We start from the raw sequence: 19,974 nt of genomic DNA, 5'->3' as shown, positions 1-19,974 counted from the left end.
ACGACCCCCTGGGAGCACCCCTGGTGAAAACTTTTCGTGGAAACGCGTGCGAATTGTTTTCTCTAGCGCTTTGGATAATTATTAATATATTACTATACTTACTTATATGTATTTATTATTCTAAGGGGTATTCTATATCTACTTATTAATATCTACTGCGATATTATTTAAGTACTTTAAATTAGGCTGCAGCAAATGAATGTAAATAAACTTAGGTACCTAGCCCTGTGGTAGGTACTAGGAAGTAACATCTTCTTCTTCTTCTTCTAGTGCCATCTCCTATCGGAGGTTGGCAATCATTAAGGCTAACTGGATCTTGTTCACCGCTGCTCTAAACAGTGACCTTGTACTCATGTTAAACCACTGGCGAAGGTTTTTGAGCCAGGATGTTCGTCTACGGCCAGGTCTACGCCTGCCCTTTATTTTCCCTTGCATTATGAGCTGCAGCAGGTCATATTTGAGTTACGCATTATATGTCCCAGATATTCGAGCTTTTTACATCATTGAAGTGACATCGCAGAAATAAATATGAATATCCCTTCTTTTGCCTTTTTTACTACTTTTTTACTAATCCAATATTTTTAACTACCTGTGTGTAAGATTATTTTAACGAATATCGTGAGTACAGATAAACGTCGGCGCTGCTGGTTCCTTGTGCCTCGATGTACGAACATTAATCACTCCGAGGATGAAAACACTGCTCTCAAGGTGAGTCTGTGTCTACACGACTTGGGGCGTCAGCAAAATAATAAACAACATTTTTTTGGTGTACAACATTTATTTGAAGAGGTCCTTATGGAACTCACCCATTGCTGCTGATTAATGCAACTTACCTCTATACTAATAAATACATAGGTACCTACGTAGCTAAATATCGTGGATAAAATATTGTCAGGCAACATGCCTGAAACTAGACTATTATGTAATAATATTATGGTTCTTCAAGAACTAAAATATCTCGATTATCAAATCTTCCCGTACGCTGCCCACTCACCTACTTACCTAAATACCTTTTAATTATTAAAAGCGTTAAAAATATATGTCTTTATAACAATAATTATTAACTTTTTCCTAGTAGATTAGGATAGATTGTCATTAAAAAAATATTTTGCCGACTCTACCACGTGTTTATAAGAATAATTGATGTAGCCTTGTCGAAAAAAATTTGTCTATTTTTAAAACGCTGGTAAACATAATATTTGTCCATGTTAGGAGTTTCATATTATTGAAAATGGCAAATATTCTTGAATTCACTATTATTTCCGAAGAAATTAAATGCTATGCTATGCTCAGTAGTGATTCAGCGATGAGTTGATGGGTTGAGTTTGAGGGTTGGTGATTGGTATTACGTCCATGAATGGGTGTTCCTAATTATGGAGTTATGTCCCATGTCATGTTGACCCGGTCAATTGACACTTCAGCTAACTAGGTATCACATGAGTAGATCTAAGTAAGTATAGTTAGTACTTAATGATTAATTGAAATGTCAGGTGAGGGATAGCGCGAGTGCTGTGCGGATGTGCGGGGCGTCTCCCCATCCTGATGGCCATGTCGACTTGTCGCGAACTATAGTTCCTCTACGGATCTTTTCATCTCTGATCAGATCTGACCAATAACCATATATTAGTTGAGCTGAACTTTCGGCTCAATTGTCAATTGTCAATCCCTGGTTTTAACGTTTAAACCATCATGACTGATTTCCATTATAAGCATACATAGATTGATACCCTGCTCCTGTAATCCTAATCCTGTGATCCTGATCCTTTGAGGTTGTAATCCTGATTTGTTAACTAGCAGGATGCACTGTACGTTCAGGGCGTATTGACTGGTACCTAATTTCAATGTGGACCATTAAAATCACTAAAAATAACTTCACAAAAGCTTATTTTACAAAAAGAACTAAGTAAATGTGCAAAAAGCATTGGACAGAGATATATCGACTCGCCTTAGTGATAGATAGGACAAAATGACTAACTTCAGTAACTTACTGACTTTGACTTTGATTAGTCTGTAGACTGTCTGTCTGTAGTAGACTGGAGACTGGCTAGTTTTCGGTATAGATTTGTGTAGGTGTAAAATTATGCTATAGATGTAGCCTTTCTCAAGTGTGGATTTTTAGTCATTCAAGACAATAAGTAGGTATATTCCCATAGGTACCTTCTTATAGTAGGCGAAGTTGCTTATTATCGGGAGTTGATACCCAGGACGGATACGTAATGCAAAAAAAGATTCCGACGAATTGAGAACCTCCTCCTTTTTTAAGTAGATACAGGAGTCGGAGGTTCTAAAACATGAAAGTTGGATGAAATAGTTTCCATGTAGTATAGAAGCAGGCGTTACTTTGCGGAAGTCCATGATATACAAAAATCCATAATCTTAATTAATTTTAATCCGCTGAAACAGAAAATTATGCACTAAACACTAATGCAGTTTTGCATTGTAAGATCTACGTTTTCTGAAGATGCTTCAGAAGTCGCGGGCATTAGCTGGTATGTACATATTTGTCTGTTTCACCGTGGTTTCACCGTTGTACCTAGCGATGACATCTATAAGTATTAAACGGATTATAGCTTCAAAATGTTTCCAATAGCTTCTCTACCATTTCAATTAGTCTCTGGGTGTTGGACAAACAAGTTGTGTTTAAACAAAGTGACCTTTGCTCGTGAAACTCTGCGGTTGCTCGCTTGGAAGGTAAAAACGTGCTAATTTATTTAGCGGAGCTCCCACCGAAATATCATTTACATAGAAACAAATCTAATGGAAGTGGCTGCAGCCGGCAACGCCCTAAATAATATACTTTTTTTTCTTTTTAAAGAATATTAGCCATGCTAATCATGACTAATACTCCCCTTTCCCCTCCAATTAAGCGTAAAGCTTGTGCCAGGAGTGGGTACGACAATAGTGCAGTGCAACGGGTGGGTTTTAAACCACCGACTTTTCGGAATTCAGTCCGCTCCTCAACCGTTGACCTATGGAGGCTCTTTCGAAAACATGTAGCTAAATAAGTGCATCATACTATCTACTAATGACTTCGTCCTTCTAGATAAGCAAATAATAAATTGTAGTATCATATTTTCAGCGCTAGTTTTCAGCATGTCGCCAGTCATCACACGCACAAGTACTTCCAGACGAATCCTTCGCATAATTATTATAGTAGAACTTCTCTTACAGCTGAGTTTAAATGCATACAAAGCAATATTTAGACCTGTTTTTAGGTGATAGGGGTGATAGGTCTTGATATATTTAGAAGAATCGCGGATTAGGCTCAATGTATAGATGCATCATGCGCGGATAAGAAATAGGAATTACTGAATTATTATTATTTTACTGAAGGTATTCTGGTGAACTAACGAACTTGGTAGGAGCAGTGTCTTATTTATTACATTCACATAACAAAATATGTCCTACTGCATAACTTACCTACTTAATTGTATTAAAATTATCGTAGTTATTCCTGACAGTTATTCGTCAATCTACGTACTGCAAACATAAAATCACGCACGCACAAAACACGGTCCTACCTGTTCAGCGAATCAAGATTGTTTTGTTAATAATTGTTTGATAATCTCTCTAATATTTTCCAGTTCAGTTTTCTATATCCGCTTCTTTAATGCAAGGTATTTACCTATTAGTGCTAATGTGTCGGCAAATTCGACCCGTATATAGGTAGGTACTAGCTAAGGTATACCAGTACAGTTTTTAACCGACTTCAAAAAAAGGAAGAGGTTCTCAATTCGTCGGAATCTTTTGTTTTAATTGGCACAAAATGAAATTAATAATATGAGTTGTAATGGTAGGCCTACCAAATAATTACAACCCATAGGTACAAATGCGAAATGTGTTTGTTTGTTGGTTTATTCGTTGGTTTGTCAATCTTGTCAAAGTGGTAGATGCTTTTGACGATTCGAAAGAACTTGTAAAAGTCTAATTGAATAAAAACATTTTGAATTTGAATTTGAATTTGAATCAAACACGTCGCAACGGGGCAACGGATCGACGTAATTTTTTGGAAGGGTATAGTCAAAGACCTGAAGAATGACACAGGCTATAGGTACATACTTTTTAATCCGAAAAATCAAACAGGTCCCACGGGATTTGAAAACCTAAAATCCAATAAATATTTATAATTTAATGCATTAGGGAGACCGAAAAATAATTAATAAATCACTAGTGAGTATAATAAATAAACAATATGCAATAATAGGCAGTTACTTTTACTTTTTAATTACCGACTTAAAAAAAGAAGATTCTTAATTGGACGCGTATTTATTTACCCAACAATTTCATAACGAAGATTTACATAAAACCATCCACTACCTAGGCTTAAAAACTATAATTTTAAGACTTTGGCACCTAAAGCATTTAAAATAAAGTATATTTTTGGTTAGCGGTAAATCTGTAAAGTAATTCTTTATAGACCTACGCGTGGTGGTGGTGGCATGAGTCATCTACTTCTTGGAATCGTAAAGAATTTACTCTCGATTCTCATCCGGTTTGTTTTCGTCGCAAGGTGTCGGGAAATAAGGGAGACATGCCTTTTATTGTATCCGAATGATGTATAAATAACCGGTCAAGTGCGAGTCAGAATCGCGCACCGAGGGTTCCCTACTCGGGTTTTTTTCCCCGACATTTTGCACGACAAATTAACCATAGATATGCCTTAGTATTATAGTATTATTTGGATTTCTGTGCGCTTAACCGATTTGTATGTTTGGTACCGAGGTAGCTTGCGTCTCTGTTATTGACATAGGCAACTTTTGTCCCAGAAAATCAAACAGTTCCTACGGGATCTTTAAAAACCTAAATCCACGCGGACGAAGTCGCGGGCATCCTCTAGTAATAAATAAAACAAGACTCCGATTAGAATCGGGCACATGGTCGCGGTTAGGTCGGAGATCAACTTTATTTAAATAAAAAATAATAAATCGTTTCGGTCTTCCGGAATCGTGATAAATTACATTAAGTACCTATTAAGTATCGGTTATTGATTAGGAATTTATTCCTTTGAATAGAATAAACACTGGTTTTTCATTTTGACTTCCTCACGACTTTTCCTGCACATGATTTGCAAAAATTTATGTTGTGAGTTAACAGGACTCTCTCCGTCACTTACTCCATACAATCGTAGTTCCCATTACATTTGAATATTAAGCAAACAAAGTTCATGAAATTGTGCAGACATATTCTAGAAACTAATATCTGTGCCTGTGGTGTTTTAGATTTTTTTTAAAATATGTAGTTTTAAAATTACAGGGGCTCAAAAATTTGCATGTGAATTTTCAAGACCGCGTAACTTTGAAACCGAATATTTTAACGGAAATCTGGAAAACCACAGGCATAGATATTAGTTTCTAGAATATGTCTGCAAAATTTCATGGACTTTGGTACGCTACGTTACGGCTACGTTTGTATAGAGCGAGTGACGGAGAGACCCCTCTTATTGTATTGGTATTCTTATTGAAATGGATGGAGATATTGTTTCGTTTGAAGTGTCTAGAAAGATTTAGTGTACCTACTACACCTACATACCTAGTATCAACTTAGACCGTAAAATCATGTTGAGGTTTTCCGAAACCGCACGGGTTTTTGCATTTGTGAAATAGGGCTACCGCTAGAAATTATGTGCAAATTGCCAAATACCTACCTACTTAAGTTAAATATTATTTATTGCACCTACTTAATAACTAGGTACCTAACTTAAATTGCGCTTTTCAAATCTCTCAGTATAACTACCTAAAGGTCAGTAGGATCAAAAATGTATGATAACTAACTACGATGCCACAGACAGATACACACGTCAAACTTATAATACCCCTCTTTTTGAGTCGGGGGAAAATTGGTACCAACTGCCAACCCTGCTATTTCGCAGTTCACATATTATTATTATTATTTTTATACTTAGCTAGGTAAAAGTTATTCATTGATTGAATACGTGAGCTATCGCACGACTGTATTAGTATAGTATTAGTCTATAGGTATGTATCTTGTATGTACTATGTATATAATAAATTATAGGCTCATATAGGTACTTACATTTAAATAATTGCCTAGGTGTGAAGGTTCAATAAGATTTTACGCAGTAGGTACCTACCTACCTATTTGTTTAGCTACTTCCTTTTGCAAAATTGCTCGCACTTTATCTGGCTGTTTGACTCGAACGTGAGACTAACTTTAAAATACTATACCTACCTACTTACTAGTTATACAAGGTGCTCGACAAAGTCCGTAGCGACCCGACAATCAGAGGTTAGGCTAGGGGGCTGAAGTTTGAGCAGAGACAAGAAAAGAATCTATGGCCTTAACATTTGTAAGTTTGTTGTAAGTAGGTGCATAATGGTTCACAATTATCTTGTGTTGTATGATTTATCAAACACGCCTAATGTAGTTATAGATGCCTACATGTTTAGACTTTAGACAAGTACATAAAAAAACCCTGACCACACACATTTTATTGCGCCATGTTTACTAAAGTAAAGTCGTTACAACCATTAGGCAAATATGAGTTTAATTTAGAAGCTTTTAAAAGCTAAATTGCTTTGCCCTCTAGAAATGCAACGGTAAGCTTCGCAAAGAATTCTGGGCAGCGCCTTATCTTTCGGTGTAAGGGCCGAGTACCTAAGTAGAAATGATAAGATTATAGGACTTATGTAGGGTTCATATTATGTTATACATATATTTTTGAGAAACAGGAAAACGTGAAATACTTTACCACCACTATGCCAACATCGTGAGGAAACCTGCACATATATTGACGAACTCATTGGCGCAGAGGTGAGCGCTGTGGTCTTATTAGTGGAAGGTCTCAAGTTCAATTTCTAATTTTCTCTGGTCAAATTTAGGATCGCGATACCTCAGGAATGGTGATTTTTAGGGACTCTAATATTATTTATATCCCGTAGTGAAAAATGAGCTTAAAGCTTGTGCTAACTGCACGTTTAACTAACAGTACTTAGTAGGTACGCGGAAATCAATTATAGCCACATTATGGCCATATTAGACGGGGTAGTTAGCAAGTAAGGCAGGCAAATGATAATGCCGCCTCCACACAAGGTAAGTTGTGCCGGATGAATGGAATATGCAGGCCTGGTGTTGATTGGTGACTGGATAACTGGCTAGTACCTATCTATATTAGAAAAGTCAGTAGGTTGTATTATTCTACTACTAAATGATGCACGCGAATTGGGATGATGACCATGTCAAAAATAAATTATTTCTTAGGAAATATTAAATAGAGAGTCTTTCAAAATTTGTAAAATCCACGTCGCTGTTAGTTTTGCGTTTGCTAACCATTTTAAATTATCGATTTAACTTAAAAAGTACGTCAAATTACGTCAAATGTTAATGACGTCACATCTGTGTATTTCATACAAGCTCCCTTACTAAGCGAGTGTTTTGACGTGTGATAAAAAGTCGCTGATTTGACTAGTAGTCATCATCCCTATTAGTCCGCGTGGTTTTACAATAGATTCTTCATTATCTCAACCCATCACCAACCAAGTACTGAGCACAGGTCTCCTCTCATAATGAAAGAGTTCAGGCCATATATTATTACAGTATACAGCACGAAGCCAAATGCCAAGTGCGAATTGGTAGAATTCACACACCTTTGAGAACATTATAGACAACTCTCAGTCATGCAGGAATAGAATAGAATAGAATATAAAATGCACATAACTCTAAGAAAAGTTAGATGTGCTCGGCGTCGAACCCGGACTCTCCGAATTGGAAGCCGACATTATAACCACTAGGTTATCACAGCTTATAAATTAAAACTTCAAGTATCTGATTAAGTAGAAAATAACACTTAGTCAACAATACCTACCTACCTTCAGCTTCCACACAAGGCTTTGCTTCTAATAAATAAAATACCCAGGTGGTAGAGTAGAACGAGATATTTTCCAAATGCATATGTAACGTAATTCAATACCTACTTATTATGACTCAGAATAAATGGTTCGAAATTGAAACCTAACCCACCTACTAAGTAAGTACATATACGGTCTAGAATCTAGATGTTAGAAGCGGTGTTAGTCCAGTAGTTAAAACGTCAGCCATCGAGTCTGGGGTTCGATTCCGCAGGCCCCATGGCAATCGGAGTATGAGGCGGGGCGTCCCCACCCCAATTGCCACCTCAACCAGCATGCCTGACTCCTGGAGAGCTCTATGCCAATCTAGACTAGGCCAGCGTTCTGGACTAAGACCAAAATCTAATTCTCAGAGAAAACCCGCCGTACTCTGTAGTGAGCCGTTTATGGGGTAATTGAGATGATGCTGATGATATTCTTTGAAACAAAACAATTTTTTCAAATACGTTTATTACCTGTACCGGGTGTTAAAAAAATTAATAAAAATTAAAAATGAAAGATTGTTTAGCACACGGTAAAGTTTAATAATACTAATTAAGTTTAAAAATGGTACAGAAACTACCGCGGCTTAGCTAGTCGGTGGCACACAAATTTGTAGGGTCGTGGTGTAGGTCGATTTCGGCAAATTCCTTAGGGCATGTGACCGTACTCTCCTTGGTGTCGATGGCCTCTTAGGTGGCGTGAGGCGTGGAGTCTTGGTCAGCGGGTGTTGGCCGTGGGATCCCGACGGTGCTGACGTGGTGGTGGGGCGTGCTGAAGGTTTTAAGCACGAACCATGCTTTAAAGTCCAAACGTGGCTTTAAAGTCCAAACTCTGCTTTAAAGTCCAAACTCCGCTCCTGAAATTGATAACCAAGATGGGTTATCATCTGGTGTATCAATCTCCGTTCTGGAATCGAACCCGGGCCTCGTCGAACACAAGATAAGTACTTCGACGTGGTAGAATTGCCGGTGTTAGAAAACCAGAACGGAGTTTACAATTAAGTAGGCTAAATAAATGGCAGAAGGCCCAAAAATAATAAAAGAACGAAATTGTTAACAAAAAAATATAAAAATGAGGGTCGGCTGAGAATTTTAAATGATGATGCAATCTACGTGAAAATTACTAATGAATAAACTACGAATTAGTTAATGCAAAGGGTAAAATTAACTACTAAGGTTATGATTATTACAATAAGCTAACAAAATAATCGAAATTTGAAAAATTACTAAGTATGAAACATGGCGGAAAAATGACAACGCAATAACTACGATTTACATTGTTTTAAGTACCATCCAAAACTTACCCTTTAACGGGAGCATAGTAGCACTATATATATTTGAATAATTACATTGTAAAAAGCAATAAACGCATTTTAAAAGGTGTCGCGCCCATCTTCAATCGGATGGACGCAACAAAAAAAATCAACACGCCCGGCGTTTAATGTCCGCCGGGCCTGTCTGAGCTCCTGTCAAACAGGCTAACTTCAGTCGTCAAAAGTCGGCTGACGTTAGAAAACAGGATGCCATTAAAATATGCGTTCGGTAATTGCAACACTTAATTTTATAGACTATTGCATACAATTAAAAAATATACTTAATTATATCTAAAAATATGATTTTTAATAATAAAAAGATAAAATAATAATATAAATACAATATAACATGTAACGCTTCGTTACATACCTACCTACTTATAATTCGAGATATAGTTTGAGAATCCTTGAAATCTATTTACTACCGAAACACAATGCAATGCCACCCACACGTTATACCATTTCCGCGTACTAAACAAAAGTTTCACACGTAAAGAACTATTTCCTGGTACTTAAAAATGTTCTAAAAATAGGTTTTGTAAAACCTATTCAATGCCTACCTACAACGTTAGCAAAATTATACGTAGCAACATTTTAAAATTATGCTGTTCAAGTTATAATGGCGAAAATCAAATAGCTTCAAAAACAGGTCGGCAATAGCAAGTCCAGCGTATTTTTATTACTTAGTAGAGGTCAGTGGCTTTGCTTCTCTGGAGTTTTAATGTTATTGATAGTAGTACTTAGAGAAAATAATTTCAACTAGGTAACTACCTGGTTGGATCAAGTGGTTAGATTGTCGAACTGCGGATGACGAGGTCCTGGGTTCGATTCCCGGGTCGAGCCAAAATTAGTTAGGTACTGGGTTTTCTCTTACTACACGCCCCTAATTTTTTATATACTAAGGTACTAATTTGTTTCTGGGGATAGAGTACTATGGCAATTATAAGCAGTTTGTCATTGGTTGGCCATGCTCACTGACTTTTTTGTCTTTGTCATTTATGTGGGATTACGTAACAATCCAACTTCTCTCTGTGGATAGAGTAATATAATTCACATTATTTCAAAAAGTGACAAAATAATATATGGTGTGACACAGCCCTAATGTTTCACTTTTGTTATATGCACTTCATTTTTATGACTAGGGCAAAATTTTTAAAAATGACGACCGTATTATAATACCAAACTCCCGCGCAGTTGGCTGTAATAGATATATATATATAGGCTATATAATAAATAGCCGCTGCCGGTGGCCGAAATTCAGTCGGGAGGACACTAGAAAATAATAATGCATTGTCTGAAGTCATGCAGATTTCCTCGCGATATTTCCCACACCGCACGCCACGTGACGATGCTGGTAGGTATCTATTAGGTCACCTTTGGTTGCAATCATGGTCAAGTCATTACAAATACCTATACAACGGTGTGTCTTAACCTTCATCAAGTGAATACCTACTTCAAAGTATTTAAATTGCCTGAATAATTGATCTTAGATGCATCCATGATTGCCTGTTATGTAAGACATCGATTAATTGATTAGGTATTGTTATAATTTAAGAATAAATCCATACTAAATTATAATCATACCATGCCTAATAACAGGTAGTACCATCTAATAATGTGGGTGACATAGGCTATATTTTATAAATTACATAATATAACAAAACTAATATTATGGTTATATACAAAAAAAGTTTATTTGCTATCGTATCGAGTGGGGTGTTAAATGAAAGAGAAGAAAGTCTGAGTTCGTAAATAAATATAATATACGTACATACTTATATTTAGTGAGATGTTAATAACATATAATACCAAGCAACAGAAAAACAATTTTCTTATATTTCAGCATTCATTAAGAAATTAGTCGGGTTTTAGTTTTGAACTTTATTGTTTTTCAATCAAATCGGAGAAAAACACCTTGCTGAAATAAAGCCGCTGTACCTACTTAAACCACTTAAATTAAGTCTACGTATTCTTATGTAATTTTATGCTCTGCTGCTCATAGCTCTACCAAAGTAAAGCAACACTTAAAAGTGTTATCGTAAAAACCACTCCTTTTAATGTTTTCAAATAGGTCTCAAAGGTAACTCGAACGTTATAATAGGTGGGTTAAAAGGTTTGTGTAGTACGCAGACTAAAGAAATATGGTAGATTGAGCACTAGTGAACAAACGTGTTCAGAAAACTGAAGTAGAGACATAATTATCTGACTTGCATACGTGTCATGCATATAGCGTTTCATCACGCAAGCCTTCAGGCTCGTAGGCCGCAGCTTTTCCACCATGGTTTCTAGGGGATGCGTATTAAGAGAAGTGAGAAGAGCTTATCTTAGCTCTCATGGAGAAGGCTTTAGTAAAATAAGCTAAAAATATAAATAAATTATTCATATTTGTGCATTTCACAATCACTCATCGCTTTTATAGTATATGCAGTATGCATACTTGCACTTTCCACTTAATAGCCTTACTCTAAGTACATGTTCATTCCCACGGCATGCATTGCCCTTAACCGTTATTGATTGATTGACCCCACATACTCGTAGCCGGAATCTTTACTTAGTTAGGGTGTTAAAATTAATGCTTTCTATGAAATTTTCTGATATATCTATCTATTTATTCAGCTTGATTGTCGTCAACTGCAAGCCCAACTTGAAATAAAAAAAAACCGTTAATTTGGCACCTTTTCAATCACGACGTCCTTACCATGGAAGTAGGAAGTACTGATTCGTGTGCTGACAAGCTTTAAATGACCATTATTTAAATAAACAATGGTAGGTAGGTATATAGTTTCGGAGTTACGTGATTTTTCCTGTCTATTTTTTTCTTTAGTCTGTAGTTGTGTAGTAAAAGAGTTTATTTTCATGGTTGGTTAGAAGTGGCATTGGGCGCGAGGTCGACGGGCACAGATAAAAAATATTGTGGGCATATGTCAATGTCAAGTGTGGATTAATGGACGTTCGAAATTGGAATTGTACAATGTACCTACCTACCTAAATCCGACAGAGATTCGTTGCCTTCGAAATATTTTGCTTTTTCTGTTTACAAAAAATAAAAGTGTTCGAGGCATTGTATCCAGATTCCAGTGGCATGCATTCTTCTGAAAGAGTACCTTTAGCTTTGGTTACTATCTTCTTCTTCTCTCCAAATATATGTATACCTACCTATATTTACTAGATGATGCCCTCGTGGATTTAGGTATTAGAAAATTCCTAAGTCTACTTATATCCGTCTTCAGGACGCAAGCTATCTCTGCACTAAGTAGATGATGAGACCAACTTCATCCACGTGGTGCTATATTGATAGCTATAGTGATTTTCTGGGACCAACGTAACCGATGATATAACAATAGAATTATTCTAACATCATTGAAAGTAAAGTAACCTATATTTTTCCTCAGGATGCTATCTCTGAAATAGGGAGGACCCGCAGGCAAAAGACCCTATGAGGAAAGTTTGAACGAATCGAATTTTATTAGGTAACTACGAGTACTTACAACATTTTCTGTAGGTCTAGAACAACGTAGACCGCAGTGCAGGGACGAACCACACTCGCAAACACGCACGTACATCATTATGTATGACGAGAATAATTGCGTTCACACAATGAGGAAAAGTGTATCATAATCGCTATAACTAATAGCTCGTTACATAATTGCTCCTCGCAGGGTCGAGCAGCTAACTCCAAGGTGAGAGCGTGGGAACTGGGAGCTTCCGATTCGGACAACTTTATTCTTCCCAGCACGTTCCAAGAATTAAACATGGGATCTGCATATTATCTCCATCAAATCTGAAATGATTTTAATAACTCTTTTTTAGGGTTCCGTAACAGGAGGGTGCCAACTGCCAACGGGACCCTATTACTAAGACTACGCTGTCCCACCGTCCACCCGTCCGTCCGTCCGTCTGTCTGTTAGCGGGCTGTATCTCGTGAACCGAAGTAGAGTTGAAATTTTCACAGAGTGTGTGTTTCAGTTGTCGCTAAAACAATAAATAATAAAAATTTCAAAATGGCTGCAATGAAAATTAAAGAAAATGAAAAATTATTTTTTGTACGATAGTACGGGACCCTGCATTTGCGAATTTGACTCGCACTTGGCCGATTTTAAAAATCTATTGAGTCACCCATATTTTCATCATATCAGCAATTATAGGTAAGTAAGGAATCATGTTTAGTTACTAAAATGAAAACTTTACAATTTTCATCATAATGTTTGTGATAATGTTATTTGGTATGGTACGTACATACCTAATAGAAGGTACCTACTTAATACCTATGTAATAAAACGATGAATGGAATATGTGAAATCAATAAATCCTATTATTTTTCCTAATGTCCACGTATTTCATAGTATTTCACGAGAACTATGTCGGCTGCGTCACTGTGCAACTAATGTGCCTATGACAGGGCTGTCACGCCATACTAAGCCTTTGATTATACAGGGTGTAGTAAGAACGCTAGCGAAAACTTTGCTCTTTTATTATACTAGCTAAACACAATCCAATACCAATGACGATATTATTTTGTCTTATACATTTGTAGGTTTAGTGATTTAGTATTTTTCAAGCCCGCAATGTACGACGTGCAACTGTAAACCCGCGTCAGGCCAATGACCTCGCGGCTCCTTTATACGAGTATGCAACATTCGTTGACCTCCAGCGGCAGCCAGATGTTTTATTTGCAGTACATTGCGAATTTTAAAAAAATACAAGTTTATAAAAAAGACTCGTTTTTTTGTGGTATATATACTTAGTTGTTTGCCGGCCACTGTACCTATCAATCATTGATCACTCGATCATTTGCCCAGTAGAATCGGCTACGCTCGTTGCCAACCCTGGCCTGTGGTTAAATAATATGAAACAGAGTAACAAACAACAGGCTGTTATTACTTCTTACTATTAGTCACGTCTTTGGTATAAGGATAATTATTCTCAGGGTCACTTCCGCTCGTCGCGCTGCGATAGCCGAGTGCTTTAATATGCATAGTAAATAAACGTTTTATTTTTATCCATTTATCAACTTATTCTATACATGTTGTGGCGCAGAATATAAAGAAACCTTCCGCCTTCCTAAGTATACAGGGAAATCTGTATGGTACAGCGTGCAGTATACGATATGCAGTATGCACCGCCCGCCCTCGCGCTGAGCAAACCACCAAGCAAGTAAGAAGCACCAAGAATGAATAGGCACTTTCTAGGTTAACGCGTCCCATCTTAGACCACATCATCACTTTCCATCAGGTGTGATTGTGGTCAAGCGCTTGCCTATAGTGAATTAAAAAAAAACACCACACAAATGCTCATCACATTCAATGTCTAGACATCTCTTGATGATGTTTCGGTGTTGGAGTGAATCGTACGAACGTGTTCTAGAAGATCTACTAGGTGGTGTTGTGTGGTGGTGGTAAGACTTGCTTTTCCTGCAACTTTAGTAGGTAGGTTTATGAAGAAAAGAAGAAGATAGAGATTTAGGAGGTCAGCATGATGTAATGCCACGCAGTTCCGTGCTCACCTTGGCAGACATGGGGAGGTTATTTTAGTCCGTGCAAGTCGGACACACCCTGCCAGCAGGCAGAAGTCCGTAGGGATTTTTTCCTCCCCCGAGGAAAAAAAAAGTAGGTAGGTTTAGTGCGAGGACGGGCGGTGCATTTTAATGCTATGATCTTTGATGTGATGATCATGCTGCGATGTTGCAGTTTGGTAACAAATAACGATTGATTGACTAAAATGGAACCAGAAAATAATAATTTCGACTCCTGCACGGAAAAACATCGTATCTCATTTTTCGTAACTTTACAGGAGAGCGCGTCAAAGATTTAAAAAATTCTTATTAATTAATTTTTATTTGTTATTATTATAAATAGGAACCTTATTATTTTCTGTGAGTTACGCTGTTTTTCACAATACATATATTATAACTCATAAAATATTTTTCACTGGCTAAAATCGTAACGCAACTTTGTTTAGATACAGAGCTCTAAGGTGAGTGTAAAAAAAGAGCATTTTTTAATCACTAAGAATATGATTGTAACTCAGAATCGCTAAAAAGTGAGTTACGATGATTTTTCTTGCAGGTGTCGATTCAGCTATGTACAAACAACAAAGTATTTTACGTTTCGTTACTTTAGGTACAAATTCACGTAACTTGCATCTTGTGTTATCTCCTCGCCGATCGGACGATACATACCTGAGCGTAGTAATGGGTAAATTCCTAAATTCCTAAGGACAAAAAACATAAGAGGTCAAAACAGTCAAAACAGGTATTAAGAAGATCGCACATTGCCGCAAGATCTGCCAAAGCCGCAAAAGCTACATCGCCAGCTCATTGAGCACGGATCTCCTTTCAAAATGAGAAAGGTTTGGGCAAAGAATCCTCCGATTAGCAGACCTCACACACCTTTTAGAAAATTATGAAGAACTTTTAGGCATGCAGGTTTCCTCACGATGTTTTCCTTTAGCGTTAAAGCGAGCGATATTTAATTGCATAAAAACGCACATAACTTCGTAAAGTTAGAGGTGGGTGCCAGGAACCGCACCACCGCGCCGCGCCGCGCGAACCCTATACATATAGGCGGCCGACGACGCGACACGCTAACCATTAGGTTATCACTTATCACCATCAGTGATTATTATTAGCTTCATCTAACTTCGAAACTTAATTTCTAACTTTTACGCACTATTAACTTATTCAGTACTGAAAAACGAGTAGATAGGTATAATACGTGAGCAGTAGGTACCAGGTTATGATTGAGTAAACGAGGAAGATAAATTGCATGCGGCGGTTGCGGCTCTTGCGCCTCTTTAGGATCTTGCAGTTCTTCGATTTTTGCGTCTGTGTGTGATAGCCTTTATGCAGAGAAAACAAAAAGAAGATCGCGTTTCGTTTATAAATCAGGTACAGCGTTATAATGTCATGTTAATACGTAGCTATTATGCTGATTTTATATCAAAATTTGCGTTTAGGAATTATCTTCCGAAGTAAAAATAAGTGATGTAAGTATCATCATCATGATCAACTCAGCGACGGCCCACTACTGAGCACATGACATAATATTAGCATCCATTTATACTTACAATCATGCAATGAATGAATAAAATAAATAAATATTGTGTCTCTGGGAATGAACGGATTGGCAGGCTACACACACGTTTGAGAAAATAAAGGTGCCCACGCACTCGAACTGAACTGCAGCCGAACTGCGCGTCGCGTCAGCGCCCCGCACGATATTCTCTCCAGCCGCGCCGCGCGGCAGTGACGTACGCGCGTGGGCACCTTTATGGAGAACCCTCAGGCATGCAGCTTTTCTCAGGATGTTTTCTTCACCGTTCCGAAAAGTGAGAGGTGCGTAGTCGGGATAGAACCCCCTCGAATAAGAGATGTAGGTACGTTTTTTTAAATTATAATTTTTAAATTGTTCATTTGATTTTATTTTCTAATTAATCTGTGGTAGTGACTAGTGCCGCCACTCGACGACATTAAAATTCGGTTTTTGAATTTAGTTGTTTTACAAAATGTGACGGATTACTTTGGTTAACAAACAACGAAGTATAATTATTATTCAATGTTGGGAAGTAATCATGTCATATTTTTTTATTTAACTAGTCATTTGTTTTATAGTTTATTAAATCATTATATTTACACATATTTACACAAGACCACTGACTTATATACTTACATACAAGTATTTTCATAAAATGAAACAGCCATAAAGTAAATAGTAGGTAACTCTTTAATATTAAATAGGTAATTGTTAAAAAAACAATAAAGAGACATTAAAACGGTGTAAAGTCGCAGTACTGTAGAATCAATCGCGCAGATCTGGTGGTCTACGTGACAAGCGGTCTGTCGCATCATAAAGTGAATGCGATGAATTTATGTAAAGGTTGATTCACACTTGCGTACGCGCACGAACCGTGTAGACAATGCGCATCGACCTCCTACGGAGTCGTACCGATACAGTGACGTGATCAGTCTGTCTGACTGTCTGTCCGTCCGACCGTCCGTCCATCTGTCTGACTGTCTGTCCGTCCGTCCGTCCGTCCATCTGTCTGTCTGTCTGTCTAATAGGTACCTACTTGAAGCGATTACCTGCTTATTGCTATTCCTCTTCAACTGCTAAGCGGGAGTGGGCTAGCAATAAGTAGGCATTTTCTTCAAGTAGATATTAGGAGCGCCTGCTCCACTTTTATTATATCTTTATTCATAATTAAGTTGTGTACACGGTTCGTGCGCGTGCGCAAGTGTGGAGCTGTTTTTAGGTATTCAATCTGTTTGTGTGATCGCACGTGCAAATAAAATAGGTCACCTGTCCAAGAGGTAGTTTGTTTGTGAGCTATTCGACACGCGCTGCCGCAGAGCTGGCATTGATAGACCACCTGCACATTCATTTTCGTTTTTTAATCAACAATGTAAAACATCATACCTACGTATATGAATCGCAGTATAGGTGGGTTATCAGTTATCGCACTAATATTATAAAGGCGAAAGTTTGTAGGTGTATGTATGTTACACTTTCACGCAAAAACTACTGGACGGATTTGCATGAAATTTTGAATAGAGATAGATTATAATTTATACCTACCCTGGTGTAACACATAGGCTACTTTTTATCCCGGAAAATTAAAGAGTTCCCGCGGGATTTTGGAAAATTTAACTCCATGCGAACGTAGTCGCAGACATCACCTAGTCTATACTAATAATAAATAAAATTGGAGTGTCTGTCTGTAATTTCGAAATAACTACCGCATATTAAGGTCATATGGTTATTTGAACGATACTATAACTGAATCACACGTTTTTAAAATTTTTGTCTGTCTGTCTGTCTGTCTGCCTGTCTGTCTGTCTGTCTGTCTGTTTGTTTGAAAAGGCTAATCTTGGGAACGGCTGAACCGATTTTGACGGGATTTTTACAGACAAGTAGAGAATTGACCAGGGAGTAACATAGGCTACTTTTTTAACCGACTTTCAAAAAGGGAGTAATGTGTTTTTCTACCTATGTACACCGAAATCTCCGAGATTTCTGAACCGATTTGCGTCATTTCTTTTTTAATCGATAGAGGAACTTTGCGACATTGTTTCATAAAAAATTTGGAGTTCAACTCCTCAATCCTGATGCTGCAGGGGATCTGACCAATCCACGCGGGCGAAGCTGCGGGCATCAGCTAGTAAGTTATAAATATGTAGTGTCAGTAGTGTGTACCTGACTAGGTAGTAGGTAATAAGTAGCCAGTAGGTAGGTACATAGTTTTAGTTCGCGACAGGTCGACATGGCAACCTACAACGTTATTAAACACTCATACAAAGAAACACGCCTGTAAAATGAGTGAGTGTGTGCAGTTAATTATCACATTAAACTGCCACGCTATACTTAATTTGATATTCTATCGATTGTTATTTTAAAACGATTTCCTGTTGATGCGGTGTGCTAATTTGATAACCTTGGCGTTTGACAAAAACAATAATATTTAGTATTAGCCACTGAAATAGCTACTTATAGAAGTTTGTTAGGTTATACTGTATATAAAAAAGTTTAGAAGGTCAACAATTTTTAAACATTTCCTAAATATTTAAAAATTGTAAAGGTAGGTAGGTAGGTCTAGGTAGGTACCTAACTATGTATGATAAAATAACTCAAAATTTAAAAAACCCCCCCACACAAATACCTCTATAAGAAAACTAGAAAAGAGCTGATAACTTTCTAATGGCTGAACCGAACTGAAGCTAGGTGATGTCGTCAGACCAACGGGATGGTTGTCTCCCAACGTTTCTCCTTTTCTTATCCTAGCAGAGTCCATCGGTCATCTGACAGTCCTACATCGGTCCTACAGACTTACGGTTCGGAAACATGGTCACTGACAAAACATCCAAAATGCAAGTGATACAACGAGCAATAGAGCGGGCCATGCTGGATATATCACACATTGATTGTGCCAAACGCCACAATCCTGAAAACAACGGAACTAACTGATATTGTTTTGAAAGTGCCCAGGTCGAAATGGAGCTAGGCAGGGCATGTCTCTAGGACCACAGATCCGCATCATAGGTAACAATTTTTTAAATGAATAGACCGTAAAAGGCATCAAACAAATCAGCCTGCGAGGCCTAGTTTTGCCATAATATTAGGATCACGTGCGATACAAACAAGAATTAGTATTATATTTGCTTCGCTTTATGGCTCTTTTTATGGCACATGTAACGAGTCTGTTTATAGCCGGCCAACATTTTGAATAATTTATAATGTTCCCATCTGATTGGCTGATAAGCCGAGTGTGGAAAATTTTGCGTCCTAAAATTGATCGCACACTGCCATGAGAACATAGAAATACTTCACACAAAAACAAAAAAATAGGTTTGATAGGCCCCTGAAAATTTGTGATTTCCCACATAACGAAATTTTTATGCGCAGACGGTAAGGATGCAGTTATGTATGACAATGAAATCATGATAATATGAGTGAAAAACCGATTTCTCCGAGGTTTCTGCATTTCGTTTATTTTCTAAACAAACTAAGGAAAAAAGAACTACAAAAATAAAATGAAGAAATAAACGATATATTTTATTCCTCTACCGGCGTCGGTTGGCCCCATGTGCCAGTAGGTATCACACACACACTGGCTTGCTGTTTACAATGACCTACATTTTATTGAAGCAAATCAAAGCGATAAGTAGATATGTAAATTAAGTTACAAGTACCTAGGCATAGTTCGTGACAGGTCGAGGTGGCAATCGTGGTATGGGGCGAAGGGACGCCCCCCACACCCGCATATCACCCTCATCCGCGCTATCCCGCACGGGGTTAGCGCGGGGGCTGTGCGGGTGTGCGG

At 37.6% G+C, this 19,974-nt stretch overlaps 1 long non-coding RNA gene across 1 annotated transcript; it reads right to left on the bottom strand.

Moving 5' to 3' along the window:
- Window positions 1-8,368: 8,368 nt before the first annotated feature.
- LOC123875552 lies at window positions 8,369-9,323 on the bottom strand. The gene is made up of 2 exons (XR_006798164.1): window positions 9,151-9,323; window positions 8,369-8,703 (listed from the first exon to the last, which is right to left on the bottom strand). It is a non-coding gene; the product is annotated as an uncharacterized LOC123875552 (long non-coding RNA).
- Between the last annotated feature and the right edge of the window lie 10,651 nt (window positions 9,324-19,974).

This window comes from Maniola jurtina, chromosome 20, assembly GCF_905333055.1.
Source record: "Maniola jurtina chromosome 20, ilManJurt1.1, whole genome shotgun sequence".
Classification (NCBI taxonomy): Eukaryota; Metazoa; Arthropoda; class Insecta; order Lepidoptera; family Nymphalidae; genus Maniola; species Maniola jurtina.
Note: the sequence above shows the minus strand (reverse complement) of the source record. Positions and strands in the feature narration are given on the sequence as shown.